Consider the following 20,244-nt stretch of genomic DNA (forward strand, 5'->3'; position numbering starts at 1 on the left):
CAATGATAAATGTAAACGAATTGTATACCTAAAATGTACCAATAAAATGTACCAATGAAATTAATTTTTAAAAAAAGATTTCATTTTCAATTTCTGTGAATACAGCCTGAAATGAGATTACTGGATCATATAGTGTGCTATGGCTTGGACGTGGATTGAGTGTGTCCCCACAGGCTTCAGGTGTTGAAATTTATTCTGTAGCTTAAGGTATTAATAAGGTGACAAATTAATTCAACTATGGTGTTTAGAAGTGGAGCTTTTGGGAGATGATTGGGATTTGATAGGTCCTTAGGGTTGATGCCCATGATTGAATATGGTGGAGAGAGAGAGAGAGACAGGAACAGGTGTGCGCACACACACTCACTGTCTCTTGCAACATGCTTCCCTGTCCCACCACAGGGCTCTCCCAGCAAGGCCATCACAACATCTAACCCCTCAACCTTGCATTTTCCAGAACGGTCAGATAGAACAATCCATTTTTGTTTTTTTGTTTGTTTTGGGGGGTATTTTTGGTACCGGGGATCGAACTCAGGTCCTTGCGCTTGGGAGGCAGGCAGTGGAACCACTGAGATAAATCCCCAGCCCTGTACAAACCATTTTTGTACTTACCCAGTCTGTGGTATTGTGTTATTATCAACAGAAAATAGACTAGGAAGTGTTAGTTCTGCTTTTAATTTTTTGAGGAAGCCTTCCACTGCTCTCCATAGCAGCTGAAACTTTTCCATCCCCAACAGCACTCTACAAGTGTCCCTTTTTCTCCACATTCTCAACAACACTTGCCTTTTTGATTTTTTACAATAGCCATCCTAAAGGTGTGAAGTGATACGCTTGTGGTTTTGATTTGCAATCCCCTGATATTTAGTGACATTGAGCATCTTTTCATATACCTGTTGGCCATTTGTATATCTTGTTTGGAGAGGTGTCTACTCAAATCCTTTGAGCACTGTATAACTGAATTACATTGTAGAATTTCCTGACACATTTTGGATATTAACCCCTTATTATAAACAAGGTTCACAGATCTGAGAATTTCCACTTCATGCTTACCTTTTCATGCTGCTGCTTCCTCTACTATGGAGAATTTTTTTTGTTTGACATAGTCTCACATGTGTATTTCTGCTCTTGTTGCCTGTGTTTTAGTGTAACCCAGAAAATTGTTGTCAAGACCAGTGAAGAAACTTTTCCTTGAGAGGAAAGGGCTTCCAGACTGCCATCTGTCCTGCCACTGACAGCCCAGAGGAAGGGGCTTCCAGGCCACCATTTGTCCTGCTGCTCGCAGCCCAGAGGAGGAGGCTTCCTGACCACCATCTATCCTACTGCTCCCAGCACAGAGGAAGGGGCTTCTGGGCTGCCGTCCATCCCTCCACTCCTGGCCCAGAGCTAGGGGCTTCTGAGCCACTGTCCCACCACTCCCATCGCAGAGGAAGGGGCTAATGGGCTGCCATCCATCCCACTGCTCCCGGGCCGGGGTGGGGGGCGGGGAGAGAATCCTGAGCCACCATCCCACAGCTCCCAGCTTAGAGGAAGATGTTTCCAGACCCTGTCCATCCTGCCAATCCAAGCCCAGAGGAAGGGGCTGCTGAGCAGCTGTCCCACCTCTCCCAGCTCAGAGGAGGTGAGGCTGGTGGGCGCCAATAGCACCCCCCATCCAGGGTCAAAATGAGAAGACACATAAATACGTCTCAAAACCAGACTTCCAGATCACCTACAGCAACTCTAAAGGGAAATGAGATGGAACACTCTGATACTCAACCAAGTGGACCCCCTCAACTGGCAACAAAAGAGGATCTGGAAAAAAATGAAATCAGAAATAATTTCTCAGATAATAGCAGAGTTTGTGCTCATAGTGCAAGATGCGATTAATAAATCTAGAGAGGAGCTGAGGAACACGATGGAATCCCAACATAGGAAACAAATGGAATCCATAAAACAGATGCAAATAGATTTCCAGGAGATGAAAAACTCTGTGGAAAGTCTACGCAGCAGAATGAGGCAATGTGAGGACAGAATTTCAGATATAGAAGATAACATTACAATTAGCCACCAGGAAAAGAAAAATTACTTCAAAATTATAAGGGAACATGAGAAATCAATCCAGAAGGTACTAGGCAATGCAAAGAAGAATAACATAAGACTGATTGGAGTCAAAGAAGAAACAGGAGAGAGTGGAGATGACATAAAAAAAAAAAAAACTATTCACAGAAGTGATGGCAGAAAACTTCCCAAGCAGGGGAAAAGACCTTGACATACAGATAAGTGAGGCACATAGGACTTCAAACTTGATCAAAAAAAAAAATCTACACATAGGTATATAATTGTTAAGATTCCAGAAACTCAACAGAAGAACAAAGTTCTACAAGCAGTAAGAGAAAAGAAACAAATCACATACAAAGGAAAGCCCATCAGAATCACAGCAGACTTCTCAACACAAACCATCAAGGCAAGAAGAGCTTGGAGTGACATACTCCAAGACCTAAAAGAAAACAGCCTCCAACCCAGATTGATGTACTCTGCAAAACTATCTTTCAAAACTGATGGAGAAATAAGATACTTTCATGAAAAAGAGCACCTTAGGAACTTCATGAATACCAAACCAGCACACCAAAAAATTTTAGAAAATATCCTAGGAACAAACAATGAGGATCACAATTCCAGGAAGCAAAGCAGAATGAACCCATTGGGCAAAATAAAAAATTAAATGTAAAGGGAGAGAACCCAACAAGAAGAAAAAGTCATGACAATGATAAGTCAATACGTACCAGTTATAACCATCAATGTTAATGGTCTCAATTCACCAATCTAAACAAATAGACTGGCAGAATGGATCAAGAAGCAACATCCACCAATATGCTGCATACAAGAAACACACTTAATTCAAAATGAAACTCATAGACTGAAAGTTAAAGGGTGGAAAACAATACTCCATGTGACAGGAACCAGAAAAAAAGCAGGAGTAGCTCTCCTCTTGGCAGATCAAGTAGATTTCAAACCAACACTGATTAATAGAGATGAAGAAGGACACTACATCCTTGTAAAGGGAAGAATCCAAGAGGAAGAGATGACAATCATAAATATCTATGCACCAAACACTAGTGTGCCCAATTATATAAAACAAATACTAACGGACATGAAAAGTCATATATGCATTAATACAGTAATAGCGGGGGGTCTCAGTACCCCACTCTCACAAATACATACATCAACTAGACGAAAAATAAGTAATGATATATTAGAACTCAATCAAACTCTTGAAGAAATGAACTTAACAGATGTTTACAGAGTCTTCCACCCCACAAAATCAGAATACACATTCTTCTCAGCTGCACATGGGTCATTCTCAAAAATAGGCCACATAGGGCCAAGGATTTAGCTCAGCAGTTCTGCTCCCTACCTCGAAAGCACAACGTCCCAAGTTCAATCCCCGGTACCAAAACAAAACAAAACAAAAAAAAAGAAACCAGGATTTTTGTGAAGGGAGGGCAAGGGAAGGGGAAAAAAAATAAGAACCAAGAGACTCATGTAATGGTACAAGATCCCAATGATGAATGTAACTGTATTTGATACCTAAAATGTACCAACAAAGTTAATGGGGAAAAAAATAGACCACATACTCGCACGTAGAACATGTTTAAGTAAGTGCAAAGGAATTGAAGTTATCCCCTGTATATTGTCAGACCATAGTGCATTGAAATCAGAGATCAATAGCAAAAGAAACTGGAAAAATTTCATAAACACATGAAAATTGAATGACACACTTCTGGATAACCAATGGGTCACAGAGGAAATTAAAGAAGAAATCAGACAGTTCCTTCAATTAAATGACAATGACAATAAAACATATCGGAATATATTGGACACAATGAAAGCAGGCTCACCAGGGAAATTCATAGCAGTGAATATGCATATTAGGAAAACAGAACGAGCCCAATTAAACAACCTGATACTGAACTTCAAACTATTAGAAAAAGAAGACCAGGACAAACCCAAAGCTCATATAAGGAAGGAAATTATAAAGATCAGAGGAGAAATCAATGCAATGGAGACTAAGAGAACAATAAAAAAAAAAAATCAATGAAGCCAAGAGTTCGTTCTTCAAAACAATCAACAAAATTGACAAACCCTTAGCCAACCTTATCAGAAAAAGGAAACAAAAGGCCCAAATACATGCAATTAGGAATGAAAAGGGTGATATTCCAACAGACCCAGCAGAAATCCAGAGGATCATCAATACCTACTTCCAGAACCTATACACCGATAAGATGGAAAACACAGAAGAAATGGACAGATTCCTACATACATATGAATTACCTAAGTTGAATGAAGAAGACCTAAAAATACGAAACAACCCAATATCAACCAATGAAATTGAAAACATAATTAAAAACTTATCAGCTAACAAAAGCCCAGGTCCTGAAGGATTCACTGCTAAATTCTACAAGACATTTAGAGAGGAACTACTGCCACTACTGTTTAAACTCTTCAAAGAAATTGAAAGGGAAGCAATACTCCCAAATTCATTCCTTCAGGCAAGCATCACCTTGATCCCCAAAGCAGAGAAAGACCCAACTGAAAAAGAGAGCTATAGGCCAATCTCACTAATGAACATAGATGTAAAAATCCTTAAGATACTGGCGAATAACATGCAGAAGATCATCAAGAAGATCATACACCCTGATCAAGTGGGATTCATCCCAGGGATGCAGAAATGATTCAACATACACAAATCAATAAATGTAATACACTATATCAATAGAGCCAAGGACAAAAACCAAATGATTATCTCCATAGATGCAGAAAAAGCATTTGACAAAATCCTACATACATTTATGAAAAAAACTCTACAAAAAAATGGAGTAGATGGTCTCTACCTCAAACTGATAAAAGGAATCTATGAAAAACCAACAGCCAGTATCATACTAAATGGTGAAAAACTGAAATCCTTCACACTACAATCAGGAACAAGACAAAGATGTTCACTATCACCACTCTTGTTCAATGTAATTTTGGAAACATTAGCCATTGCAATTAGACAACAGAAAAAAGGAATAAAGATAGGAAATAAAGAAGTCAAATTGTTATTATTTGCGGATGACATAATATTCTCTATAAAAGACCCCAAGAACTCCACCAAAAGTCTTCTAGATTTAATAACCAAATTCAGTAAAGTAGCTGGATACAAGATCAACACACAAAAATAAATAGTTTTCCTCTACACCAATGACAGACTCACTGAGAGAGAAATAGGGCAAATAATTCCTTTCACAATAGCATCCAAAAACCTGAAATATCTAGGAATCAACCTAACAAAAGAGACCAAAGCCCTCTTCTCTGAAAACTATAGCACTCTGAAAAGACAAATTGAACATGATATCAGAAAATGGACAGACATGCCCTGCTCCTGGGTAGGGAGGATCAATATAATGAAAATGGCCATACTACCAAAACTACTATATAGATTCAATGCAAATCCAATTGGGATCCCAGCAGCATACTTCATGGACCTTGAGAAAACAATCCAAAAATTCATTTGGAACAAGAAGAGACCCAGAATAGCAAAAGCAATTCTAGGTAACAGAGACATGGCAAGGGGTATCACAATCCCCAACTTAAAACTATACTACCAAGCTACTGTGATAAAAACAGCATGGTGCTGGCAAAGAAACAGATCTGAGAACCACTGGAACAGATTAGAAGATGCAGAAACAATGCCAGACACACTCAGCCACCTCATCTTTGATAAAGGAGCCAAACACCCTCACTGGAGGAAAGATAGCCTCTTTAATAAATGGTGCTGGAAAAATTGGGTATCAACTTGCCAAAGATTAAAACTAGACCTATATCTTCTACCATGCACTAAACTAAATCAAAATAGATTAAAGATCTAAATATTAAAATAGAAACACTGAACGGGCTGGAACAGAGGTTAGGTAGAACCCTTGAAGACATCGGTGTAGGAAAAGATTTTATGAACAAAACCTCAGTTGCCTGTGAACTAACACAAACAATCAACAAATGGGATTTCTCCTTATTAAAAAGTTTCTGTACAGCAAGAGAAACCACCAACAGTGTGAAGAGACAACCCACAATGTGGGAAAAAATCTTCACCTGCTGTTCCTCAGACAAAGACCTACTATCTTGAATCTATAAAGAACTTAAAAAGATCAGGCCTCCCAAATTTAAAGACCCAGTCTGAAAATGGGCATCTGAAATGAACAGACATTTCTCACACAAAGAAGTAGAAATAGCAAATAAACATAGGAAAAAATGTTCAACATCACTGGTCAATCAAGAGATGCAAATGAAAACAACACTGAGATTCCACCTTACACCAGAAAGAATGGCTGCTATCATGAAATCAACCGATAACAAATGCTGGCAGGGCTGTGGGGAAAGAGGAACCCTCCTCCACTGCTGGTGGGAGTGTAGACAGGCTCAACTGCTATGGAAATCAGTATGGAAATACCTCAAAAAACGAGGCCTGGAAGTCCCATTTGACCCAGCTATTCCCCTGCTGGGTGTCTTCCCCAAAGAACCATACGACAGTGATATATCTGCACCCATGTTCATAGCAGCACAATTTGTAATAGCTAAAACTTGGAAACAGCCTAAATGCCCATCAACTGGAGACTGGATAAAGAAAATGTGGGGTTTTTTATAAAATGGAGTACTACTCAGCCATAAAAAATGAGAAACTAGAGACATTTATAGCTAAATGGTTACACATTTAGGGGATACACTTAAGTGAAATAAATAGGACACACATGTATAAATACTGAATAGTTTCTCTAGTGTGAGAAACTGAAAGTGTACATAAGGACTAAAATGTATAATATATAATGTGAAATAGGAAGAAAAGGGGCAAAGGGGCCGGGGAAATGGGAGAGGTAGGGGAAAGGAATGAAGGCAATGCAATTAATATGAGAAAATGGAAAAATGGAAACAAAATCTTTCTAAATAGGGAGGGATGGAGGAGTTGAAGGGAGTGCTGGGCAAGGGTGAAAAATAAGAACCAAGAGAGATTATGTAAAGGAGCAAATTTCCTATGATGAATGTCATTATATTGTATACCTAAAATGTACCAATGATTAGAATGAATAATTGATAATGCAAAAAAGGAAGAATAGTTCCAAAGGGGTAGGGGTAATGGGAGGAACAGGGGAAAGGAAAGAAGGGAAAAGAAAAATGATGAGAAATGGAAAAAATGGAAACAAAGTCTTTGTAAATAGGGAAAGGTGGAAGGGGTGAAAGGAGAGCTGGGAATGGGGAAAAATAAGAACCAAGTTGCATCATGTAAAGGTACAAGTTCCCAATGAAATATGTAAATGTGTTGTATACCTAAAATATACCAATAAAAGAATTTAAGTAATAAAAAAAAGAAAAGAAACTTTTCCTTTATATTTTCCTCTAGGAGTTTTATAGCTTCAAACTGTATGAGGTGTAATTGATATATATGATATGTTTAAATTAATAAAATTATTGCAGTAAAAGACATATTGCCATTAGTCCCTCCTCGAAATATTTACATTATACACTTACATAAAAATTACAAAAGAAAACACACAAACTTCAATGAACTTTCAGGACTCAGCACATAGTAAGGACTTCCATGTAATATGAAAAACCAGATTCCACTGCCCCCAGCCCAGAGGTAGGGGCTTCCAGGCTGCCATTCCACCACTCCTAGATCAGAGGAAGGGCCTTCTGGACTGCGGTTCCACTGCTCCCAGCCCAGAGGAAGGGGCTTCCGCACCACTGTTCCACCTCTCCAAGCCCAGAAGAAGGATCTTCTGAATCACTGTTCCACCATTCCCAGGCCAGAGGAAGGGGCTTTTGGGCTGCCATTCCAGTGCTCCCACCCTAGAGGAAGGGGCTTCCAAACCACCATTCCAGCGCTCCCAGATTAGAGGAAGGGGCTTGCAGGCTGCCATTCCACTGCTCCCAGCACAGAGGAAGGGGCTGCCAGGCCGCTGTTCCACCACTTGCAGTTCAGAGGAGGTGAGCTGCATGGGAATCAACAGCATCCCTGCTTCAAAATGAGAAGACATGTAAACAAGTATGAAAACCAAACTTCCAGATCACCTACAGCAAACACAAAGAGAAATGAGATGGAACACTCTGACTGATACTCAACCAACTGGACCCCCTCAACTGGCAACAAAAGAGGATCTAGAAAAAATGAAATCAGAAATAATTTCTCAAATAACAGCAGAGATTGTGCTCATAGTGCAAGACACGATTAATAAATCTAGAGAGGACATGAGGAACATGATGGAATTCCAACACAGGAAACAAAGTGACTCCATAAAACAGATGCAAACAGATTTCCAGGAGACCAAAAACTCCACTGAAGCCTAAACAGCAGAATGAGGCAATGTGAGGACAGAATTTCAGATATAGAAGATAAAATTTGCAATTAGTGACCAGGAAAAGAAAAATTGCTTCAAAATTGTAAGGGACCATGAGAAATCAATCCAGCAGCTGCTAGAAAATGCAAAGAACAATAACATAAGACTGACTGGAGTCAAAAAAGAAACAGAAGAGATTGCAGGTGACATTAAAAACCTGTTCACAGAAGTAACGCCAGAAAACTTCCCAAGCAGGGGAAAAGAACTTCACATACAGATAAGTGAGGCATATAGGACTCCAAATAGCCTTGATCAAAAAATATCTACACATAAGCATATAATTGTTAAGATTCCAGAAACCCAACAAAAGAATAAAGCTCTACAAGCAGTGAGAGAAAAGAAACAAATCACATACAAAGGAAAGCCCATCAGAATCACAGCAGACTTCTCAACACAAACCATCAAGGCAAGAAGAGCTTGGAGTGACATATTCCAAGACCTAAAAGAAAACAGCCTCCAACCCAGATTGATGTACACTGCAAAACTATCTTTCAAAATTGATGGAGAAATATGATACTTTCATGACAAAGAGCACCTTAGGAACTTTGTGAATACCAAACCAGCCCTCCAAAGAATTTTACACAATAGCCTAGGAACAGACATTGAGGATCACCACCCCAGGAAGCAAAGCAGAATGAACCCATCTGGCATGACAAGACATTAAATGCAAAGGGGGAGAATCCAACAAAAAGAAAAAGTCATGGCAATGACAAGTCAATACGTTTCAGTTATAACCATCAATGTTAATGGTCTCAATTCACCAATCCAAAGAAATAGACTGGCAGAATGGATCAAGAAGCAAACTCCAACAATATGCTACATACAAGAAACACACTTCATTCAAAAGGAAACTCATAGACTGAAAGTTAAAGGGTGGAAAACAATATTCCATGTGACAGAAACCTGAAAAAAGGCAGGAGTAGCTATCCTCTTGGCAGATCAAGTAGATTTCAAACCAACACTAATTAAGAGAGATGAAGAAGGACACTACATCCTTGTAAAGGGAAGAATCCAAGAGGAAGAGATGACAATCATAAATATCTATGCACCAAACACCAGTGCACCCAACTATATAAAACAAATACTAATGGACATGAAAAGCCATATATGCACTAATACAATTGTAATGGGGGACCTCAACACCCCACTGTCACAAATAGATAGAGCAACTGGACTAAAAATAAGTAATGAAATACTAGAATTCAATCGAACTCTTGAACAAATGAACTTAACAGATGTTTACAGAGTCTTCCACCCCACAAAATCAGAATACACATTCTTCTCAGCTGCACATAGGTCATTCTCCAAAATAGACCACATACTCACACATAGAACATGTTTAAGTAAGTGCAAAGGAATTGAAGTTATCCCTTGTATATTATCAGAGCATACTGCGATGAAATTGGAGATCCATAGCAAAAGAAACTCAAAAAATTTGATAAACACGTGGAAATTGAACAACACACTTCTGAATAATCAATGGGTCACAGAGGAAATTAAAGAAGAAATCAGACAGTTCCTTCAATTAAATGACAATGACAATACAACATATCAGAATCTGTGGGACACAATGAAAGCAGTCTTACAAGGGAAATTCATAGCAGTGAATATGCATATTAGGAAAACAGAACGAGCCCAATTAAACAACCTGCTGCTGAACCTCAAGCTTCTACAAAAAGAACGGCAGGACAACCCCAAAGCTCATACAAGGGAGGAAATTATAAAGATCAGAGGAGAAATCAATGCAATGGAGACTAAGAGAACAATACAAAAAATCAATGAAGCCAAGACTTGGTTCTTCAAAAGAATCAACAAAATTGACAAACCCTTAGCCAACCTTGTCAGAAAAAGGAAAGAAAAGGCCCAAATCCATGCAATTAGGAATGAAAAGGGTGAAATTACAACAGACTCAGCGGAAATCCAGAGGATCATCAATACATATTTACAGAACCTATACGCCAATAAGATGGACAACACAGAAGAAATGGACAGATTCCTACATACATATGAATTATCAAAGTTGAACGAAGAAGACCTAAAAATTCTGAACAACCCAATATCAACCAATGAAATTGAAAATGTAATTAAAAACTTATCAACTAAGAAAAGCCCAGGCCCTGATGGCTTCACTGCTGAATTCTACAAGACATTTAGAGAGGAACTGCTGCCACTACTGTTTAAACTCTTCAATGAAATTGAAAGGGAAGCAATACCCCCAAATTCATTCCTGGAAGCAAGGATCACCTTGATCCCCAAAGCAGACAAAGCCCCAACTGAAAAAGAGAACTATAGGCCAATCTCACTAATGAACATAGATGCAAAAATCCTTAACAAGATACTTGCAAACAGAATGCAGAAGATCATCAAGAAGATCATACACCCTGATCAAGGGGGATTCATCCCAGGGATGCAGGGATGGTTCAATATACACAAATCAATCAATGTAATACACTATATCAATAGAGCCAAGGACAAAAACCATATGATTATCTCCATAGATGCAGAAAAAGCATTTGACAAAATCCAACATGCATTTATGATAAAAACCCCTACAAAAAATTGGAATAGATAGTCTCTACCTCAAGCTGATGGAAGCCATCTATGAAAAACCAACAGCCAATATCATACTAAATGGTCATAAACTGAAATCCTTCACACTCAAATCAGGAACAAGACAAGGATGTCCACTATCACCACTCTTGTTCAATATAGTTCTGGAAACATTAGCCATGGCAATTAGACAAGAGAAAGAAATAAAAGGAATAAAGATAGGTAATGAAGAAGTCAAATTGTCATTATTTGCAGATGACATGATACTCTATATAGAAGACCCCAAGAACTCCACCAAAAGTCTTCTAGACTTAATAACCAAATTCAGTCAAGTAGCTGGTTACAAGGTCAACACACAAAAATCAATAACTTTCCTCTACACCAATGACAGACTCACTGAGAGAGAAATAGGGCAAATAATTCCTTTCACAATAGAATCCAAAAAACTGAAATACCTAGGAATCATCCTAACGAAAGAAATCAAAGACCTCTTCTCTGAAAACTATGGCACTCTGAAAAGAGAGATTGAAGATGATATCAGAAAATGGACAGACATCCCCTGTTCCTGGGTAGGAAAGATTAATATAGTGAAAATGGCCATACTTCCAAAACTGCTACATAGATTTAATGTGATTTCAATTGAGATCCCAGCAGCATACTTCATGGACCTTGAGAAAACAATCCAAAAATTCATTTGGAACATGAAGAGACCCAGAATAGCAAAAGCAATTCTAGGTAACAGAGACATGGCAGGGGGTATCACAATCCCCAACCTCCAACTCTACTACAAAGCTACTGTGATAAAAACAGCATGGTACTGGCAAAGAAGCACACTTGCAGACCAGTGAAACAGATTAGAAGATGCAGAAACAATGTCAGACACACTCAGCCATCTCATCTTCGAAAAAGGAGACAAACGCCCTCACTGTAGGAAGGATAGCTTCTTTAATAAATGGTGCTGGAAAAATTGGGCTTCAACTTGCCAAAGATTAAAACTAGAACTGTATCTCTCACCATGCACTAAACTAAAATTGAAATGGATTAAAGATCTAAATATTAAAATAGAAACTCTGAACCAGTTGGAACAGAGGTTAGGTAGAACCTTTGAAGACATCGGTGTAGGAAAAGATTTTATGAACAAAACCTCAGTTGCCCGGGAACTAGCACAAACAATCAACAAATGGGACCTCTTCTTATTAAAAGGCTTCTGCACAGCAAGAGAAACCACCAGCAGTGTGAAGAGACAACGCGCAATGTGGGGAAAAATCTTCACCTGCTCTTCCTCAGACAAAGGTCTACTATCTCGAATCTATAAAGAACTTAAAAAGATCAGACCTCCCAAATTTAAAGACCCAATCCAAAAATGGGCATCTGAAATGAACAGACATTTCTCAGACAAAGAAGTAGAGATAGCAAATAAATACATGAAAAAATGTTCAACGTCACTGGTCATTCGAGAGATGCAAATGAAAACAACACTGAGATTCCACTTCACTCCAGAAAGAATGGCTGCTGTCATGAAATCAACCAATAACAAATGCTGGTGGGGCTGTGGGGAAAAAGGAACCCTCCTCCACTGCTGGTGGGAGTGTAGACTGGTGCAAGCACTGTGGAAATCAGTATGGAGATACCTCAAAGAACTAGGACTGGAAGTCCCATTTGACCCTGCTATTCCACTGCTGGGTATCTTCCCCAAAGAATTAAAAGGATCATACCACAGTGACATATGTGCGCCCATGTTCATAGCAGCACAGTTTGTGATAGCTAAAACTTGGAAACAGCCCCAATGCCCATTAACTGGAGACTGGATAAAGAAAATGTGGGTTTTTTATAAAATGGAGTACTACTCAGCCATAAAATATGAGAAATTAGAGACATTTATAGCTAAGTGGATGCACATTGAAGTGATACTCTTAAGTGAAATAAATAGGACACACATGTATAAATACTGAATAGTTTCTCTGGTGTGAGAAACTGAAAGAGTGAATAAGGACTAAATGTATAATAGGTAATGTGAAATAGGAAGAAAAGGGGCAAAGGGGAAGGAAGTGGGAGGGCTAGGGGAAAGGATAGAAGGGAATGGGATTAATATGAGAAAATGGAAAAATAGGAACAAAATCTTTGTAAATAGGGAGGACTGGAGGGGTTGAAGGGAGGGCTGGGCAAGGGTGAAAAATAAGAACCAAGAGAGACTATATAAAGGTGGAAATTTCCAATGATGAATGTCATTATATTTTATACCTAAAATGTACCAATGATTAGAATGAATAATTGATAATGCAAAATAGGAAGAAAAGTTTGAATGGGGTAGGGGTAGTGGGAGGGGCAGGGGAAAGGAAAGAAGGGAAAGGAAAAATGCTGAGAAATGGAAAAAATGGAAATAAAGTCTTTGTAAATAGGGAAGGGTGGAGGGTGTGACGGGAGGGCTAGGAATGGGGAAAAAATAAGAACCAAGATGCATTATGTAAAGATACAATTCCCAATGAGAAATGTAATTGTGTTGTATACCTACAATGTACCAATAAAAGAATTTAATAAACAAGTAGTTAAATTACATTAAAAAAGAGTACTCCTTGCTTGAATTCAGAGAAAAATCACATATTCCTATTTTATTGTATTTCCAGTTGTTTTGAGAAGATATTTTTTCCAAATCCCCTGTCCTCTGCTGAAGTGAAAATGCATGTGCAGATAGGAAAAGGCACAGATTGCCCTCTGTAGTCATGAAGGAATGCAAACCAGAACCTAGGCTGCCCAGGAATGGCAGCAGAGCTCTGGGAACAGGAGGATTCATTAAAGATGTAAAATTAAAAAGAAAAAGAAAAAGTCATGACAATGATAAGTCAATACGTGTCAGTTATAACCATCAATGTTAATGATCTCAATTCACCAGTCTAAAGAAAGAGACTGCCAGAATGGGTCAAGAAGCAAAATCCAACAATATGCTGCATACAAGAAACGCATAGACTGAAAGTTAAAGGATGGAAAGCAATACTCCATGTGAGGGGAACCCAAAGAAAAGCAGAAGCAGCTGTCCTCTTTGCAGATCAAGTAGATTTCAAACCAACACTGATTAAGAGAGACAAAGAAGGGCACTACATCCTTGTACAGGGAACAATCCAATAGGAAGAGATTACAGTCATAAATATCTATGCACCAAACAGTAGTGTGCCCAACTATATAAAACAAATAGTAACGGACATGAAAAGTCATATATGCACTAATACAATAGTAGTGGGGTGTCTCAGTACCCCACTCTCACAAATACCTACATCAACTAGACAAAAAAAATGCAATGAAACACCAGAACTCAACAGAACTCTTGAACAAATGAACTTAACAGTTGTTTACAGTGTGTTCCACCCCACAAAATCAGAATATACATTCTTTTCAGTTGCACATGGGTTGTTCTCAAAAATAGACGACATACTCGCTCATAGAACATGTTTAAGTAAGTGCAAAGGAATTGAAGTTATCACCTGTATGTTATTTGACCATAGTGTGATGAAATTGGAGATCCATAGCAAAAGAAACCGCAAAAATTTCATAAACCTGTGGAAATTGAACACACACTTCTGAATAACCAATGGGTCACAGAGAAAATTAAAACAGAAATCAGACAGATCCTTCAATTAAATGACAATGACATACAATATATTGGAATCTATGGGACACAATGAAAGCAGTTTTATGAGGGAAATTCATAGCAGTGAATACACATACTAGGCAAACAGAGCGAGCCCAAATAAACAACCTGATTCTGAACCTCAAATGATTAGAAAAAAGAAGACCAGGTCAAACCCAAAGCTCATACAATGGAGGAAATTATAAAGATCAGAGCAAAAATCAATTCAATAGAGACTAAGAGAATCATACAAAAAAAATTAATGAACCCAAGAGTTGATTCTTCGAAAGAATCAACAAAATTGACAAACCCTTGGCCAACATTATCAGAAAAAGGAAACAAAAGGCCCAAATACATGCAATTAGGAATGAAAAGGGTGATATTCCAACAGACCCAGCAGAAGTCCAGAAGATCATCAATACCTACTTCCAGAACCTATACACCAATAAGATGGAAAACACAGAAGAAATGGACAGATTCCTACATACATGTGAATTACCAAAGTTGAACAAAGAAGACCTAAAAAATCTTAACAACCCAATATCAACCAATGAAATTGAAAATGTGATTAAAAACTTATGAACTAAGAAAAGCCCAGGTCCTGATGGATTCACTGCTGAATTCTACAAGACATTCAGAGAGGAACTACTGCCACTACTGTTTAAACTCTTCAATGAAACTGAAATGGATGCAATACTCCCAAATTCATTCCTGGAAGCAAGCATCATCTTCATCCCTAAGGCAGAGAAAGACCCAACCAAAAAAGAGAACTATAGGCCAATCTCTAATGAACATAGATCCAAAAATCCTTAATAAGATACGGACAAATATTATGCAGAAGATCATCAAGAAGATCATACACCATGACCAAGTGGGATTCATTCCAGGTATGCAGAAATGGTTCAACATACACAAATCAATCAATGTAATACACTATATCAATAGAGCCAAGGACAAAAACCATATGATTATCTCCATAGACGCAGAAAAAGCATTTGACAAAATTCAACATGCATTTATGATAAAAACCCCCAAAAAAAAAGGAATAGATGGTCTCTACCTCAGTCTGCTAAAAGCCATCTATGACATCTATGAAAAACCAACAGCCAATATCATACTAAATGGACAAAAACTGAAATCCTTCACACTGCAATCAGGAACAAGAAAAGGATGTCCACTATCACCACTCTTGTTCAATATAGTTCTGGAAACATTAGCCACAGCAATTAGACAAGAGAAAGAAATAAAAGGAATAAAGACAGGAAATGAACAAGTCAAATTGTCATTATTTGCAGATGACATGATACTCTATATAGAAGACCCCAAGAACTCCACCAAAAGTCTTCTAGACATAATAACCAAATTCAGTAGAGTAGCTGGATACAAGATCAACACAAAAAAAATCAATAACTTTCCTCTACAAGAACAACAGACTCACTGAGACAGAAATAGGGAAAAGAATTCCTTTCACAATAACGTCAAAAAAACTGAAATACCTAGGAATCAACCTAACGAAAGAAATCAAAGACCTCTTCTCTGAAAACTATGGCAGTCTGAAAAGAGAGATTGAAGATGCAATCAGAAAATGGAAAGACATCCCTTACTCTTGGGTAGGAATGATCAATATAGTGAAAATGGCCATACTTCCAAAACTGCTATATAGATTCAATGCAAATCCAATTGGGATCCCAGCAGCATACTTCATGGACCTTGAGAAAACAATCCAAAAATTCATTTGGAACAAGAAGAGACCCAGAATAGCAAAAGCAATTCTAGGTAACAGAGACATGGCAGGGGGTGTCACAATCCCCAACTTGAAACTATACTACAAAACTACTGTGATTAAAAAAAAAAAAAAAAAACAGCATGGTACTGGCAAAGAAACAGACCTGAGGACCAGTGGAACAGATTAGAAGATGCCCAAACTACTCCAGACACGCTCAGCCACCTCATCTTCGATAAAGGAGCCAAACCTCCTCACTGGAGGAAATATAGCCTTTTTAATAAATGGTGCTGGAAAAATTGGGTTTCAACGTGCCAAAAATTACAACTAGACCTATGTCTCTCACCATGCACTAAACTAAAATTGAAATGGATTAAAGTTTTAAATATTAAAATAGAAATTCTGAACCAGCTGGAACAGGAGTTAGGTAGAACTCTTGAAGACATTGGTGTAGGAAAAGATTTTATGAATAAAACCTCAGTTGCTTGTTAACTAGCACAAACAATCAACAAGTGGGATCGCTTCTTATTAAAAAGCTTCTACACAGCCAGAGAAACCACCAGTAGTTTGAAGAGACAATTCACAATGTGGGAAAAAATCTTCACCTGCTGTTTCTCAGACAAAGGCCTACTATCTCGAATCTATAAAGAATTTTAAAAGATCAGACCTCCCAAATTTTTTTTTTTTGGTACTGGGGATCAAACTTGGGTCCTCAGCTTGTGAGGCAGTCACCAGAACCACTGAGCTAAATCCTCAGCCCCAGACCTCCAAAATTTAAAGACCCAGTCTGAAAATGGGCATCTGAAATGAACAGACATTTCTCACATAAAGAAGTAGAAATAGCAAATAAACATATGAAAAAATGTTCAACATCACTGGTCATTTGAGAAATGCAAATGAAAACAATGCTGAGATTCCACCTCACTCCAGAAAGAATGGCTGCTATCATGAAATCAACCAATAACAAATCCTGTCGGGGCCGTGGGGAAAGAGGAAGCCTCCTCCATTGCTGGTGGGAGTGTAGACTGGTGCAACCACTATGGAAATCAGTATGAAGATACCTCAAAGAATTAAGACTGGATTTGATCCAGCTATTCCTCTGCTGGGTATCTTCTCCAAAGAATTAAAAGAATCATACCATAGTGATATATGTGCGCCCATGTTCATAGCAGCACAATTTGTAATAGCTAGAACTTGGAAGCAGCCCAGATGCCCATCAAATGGAGAATAGATAAAGAAAATGTGGGTTTTTTTATAAGATGGAGTACTACTCAGCCATAAAGAAAGAGAAATTAGAGACATTTATAGCTAAATGGATGCACATTGAGGTGATATACTTAAGTGAAATAAATAGGACACACGTGTGTAAATACCGAATACTTTCTCTAGTGTGAGAAACTGAAAGTGTAAATAAGGACTAAAAGGTATAATGGATAGTGTGAAATGGGAAGAAAAGGGGCAAAGGGGAAGGGGAAACTGGGAGGGCTAGGGGAAAGGATAGAAGGGAATGGAATTAATATGAGAAAAATGGAAAAATGTAAACAAAGTCTTTGTAAATAGGGGGGATGGAGGGGGTGAAGGGAGGGTAGGGGAAGGGGGAAAAATAAGAACCAAAAGAGACTATGTAAAGGTGCAAGTTTGCAATGATGAATGTCATTATATTGTATACCTAAAATGTACCAATGATTAAAATGAATAATTGAGAATAGAAAATAGGAAGAATAGTTCCAAAGGGGTAGGGCAAGTGGGAGGGGGAGGGGAAAGGAAAGAAGGGAAAGAAAAAATGATGAGAAATGGAAAAAATGGAAACAAAGTCTTTGTAAACAGGGAAGGGGGGGTGAAGGGAGGGCAGGGAATGGGGAAAAAATAAGAAGCAGGATACATCATGTAAAGGTACAAGTTCCCAATGAGAAATGTAAATGTGTTGTATACCTAAAATGTACCAATAAAAGAATTTAAGGAAAAAAGAGAAAAAAAAGAAAAAGAAAAACCAGCTTTCACCAGTAACACACCAATGCATGTAGACTGACTCTGAGTTGCCATCTAACGCCTGCTTTTCCCAACCCCTACCTATTCATCTCCTTTTTTTACTCCAAGATTCTCATACATAGGGATCACCTGCTCTCTTATAACAACTCTTGTATTCAGGGATCCTTAGCCCAATTTATAGCAGAGGAAGCTGACACTCTTACAAGAGAAGCAACTGGCTCCAAATCATGCAGAGTCCCATACAAAACGGGATTTTAACCAAATTTCCTCAGTCTGACCTGTAGAGCTCTTTACATAGCACAACTGTCGAGTAGCAAATCTTTTTTATGCAAAATCTACATCTTTGAAAGCAAAATGTGGGGGCTTTTTTTTTCTTGTTCATTTGTGTTTTGAAACAGACAAAAGCTGTTTGAAGTCAAGATTGGTGAATGAGCTATACCAGTGAGAAAAATCATGCAGAAATCTTGAAATAGAAGGCAGACTTTTGGACCATGGCAACTCTTGTTACCAAACTGGGGCTCAGTTTCCTCTTCCATAAAATGAGTTTGTCAAGGGCCCGGAGTTTAGCTCAGTGGTGCCACCACCTGCCTCACAAGTGCAAGGTCCCAAGTTCAACCCCCAATACAAAAAAAAAAGTTTGTCAGAAAACATGAGCTTGAAATAACCTTCAGGAATTATTTGGACAATGGTGACCCCAGTGGCAATATTCTTGTTGCTAGATATATAAATTTAGCTGAATTTTGTTTATATTATTGTTAACTTCATTGTATTTCTGAAACAACAAGGGTAATCACTTCATTTTACAGAGAAAAGGAGCATGACCCAGAGAGGTACTAAGTCTAATTGAGAAGAAATGGCCTCTGACCACCTCCCCCTGGTCCCCAGAAATGCTCTCAGAATGTGTTAGTTCAGCGACATAATCGGTAACATCTAAAATGAGCACCTGCACTTCCTCCCTCTCCCATTTTATCATTGCTGAGAGGTTCTATAGATTGAAGAATTGCTTGTAATGATGATAGAATAAGTCATTTTAAAAATCACAAACTGAGAAAACAAGTTTACTGCCTTATCTTTGAATAGTTTGGGCCTGAAAGGAAAACTCTGTCTTCTACTAAACAAAAGGGGAAAATCAATTATCTGAGATGAAAACCCCCAGCCCATCATGAGGCCTCCGGAAGATGAGATTCATTGATCAGAATCTAAGTGCCAGGCCTAGGTAGAAAAAAATAAAACCCCTGCATCATTAATTTCAATAGAACCTGATAATGCAGATTCTATTTGCCTGGGATGCAGCCAGGCAAAAACACTATGAAATCTAATGTGCCTTGTTCCTGACATCTGCAGAGGAGTACAGGACACACAATTTTAGCTGCCAGGAGACAGGCTTTTCAGAGCCACTCAGCTTTCCTTTCTTTTATGACATATTTGAAATATTCAGAAAAATGCAAAGAATCATACCATCAATCCTAACACACTAATCCAGATGTCGTCATCTTAATGAACATAGCACTTAACATTGGAGCCATCTTAAAACACACAATTCAATGGTTTTAATACATTCAGGTTCTGCAACCCTCACCACCATCCCAGTTCCAGAACATTTTCATCATCTCAGAAGGAAACCTCCTATCCTTTTATGCACGTGTGTTGCATTCTCCTCTCCCCAGCCCTTAGCAGCCACTATCCTGAATTTTCTCTCTCCAGCTAGGCCTATGCCAAATATTTCATACAAAGGAAACCACACAATATGTAACCTCTTGTGTCTGGATTCTTTCGCTTAGCATGTTTTGAAGGTTCACTCGTGTTGGTGTATACATCGACACTTCATTGTCATGGATAGATAATATTCTGTTTGGTGGTCATACCATATTTTGTTTGTCCATAATTTGGATATGTTGTTTCTGCTTTTCAGCTATTAGCAATAACACTGTTATGAAGAGTCAGGTGAATGTTTT

The sequence above is a fragment of the Heterocephalus glaber genome, unplaced genomic scaffold (assembly GCF_053883595.1).
Source record: "Heterocephalus glaber isolate CG9 unplaced genomic scaffold, H.glaber_assembly_v1.0 deba00001479, whole genome shotgun sequence".
NCBI classification, from domain to species: Eukaryota; Metazoa; Chordata; class Mammalia; order Rodentia; family Bathyergidae; genus Heterocephalus; species Heterocephalus glaber.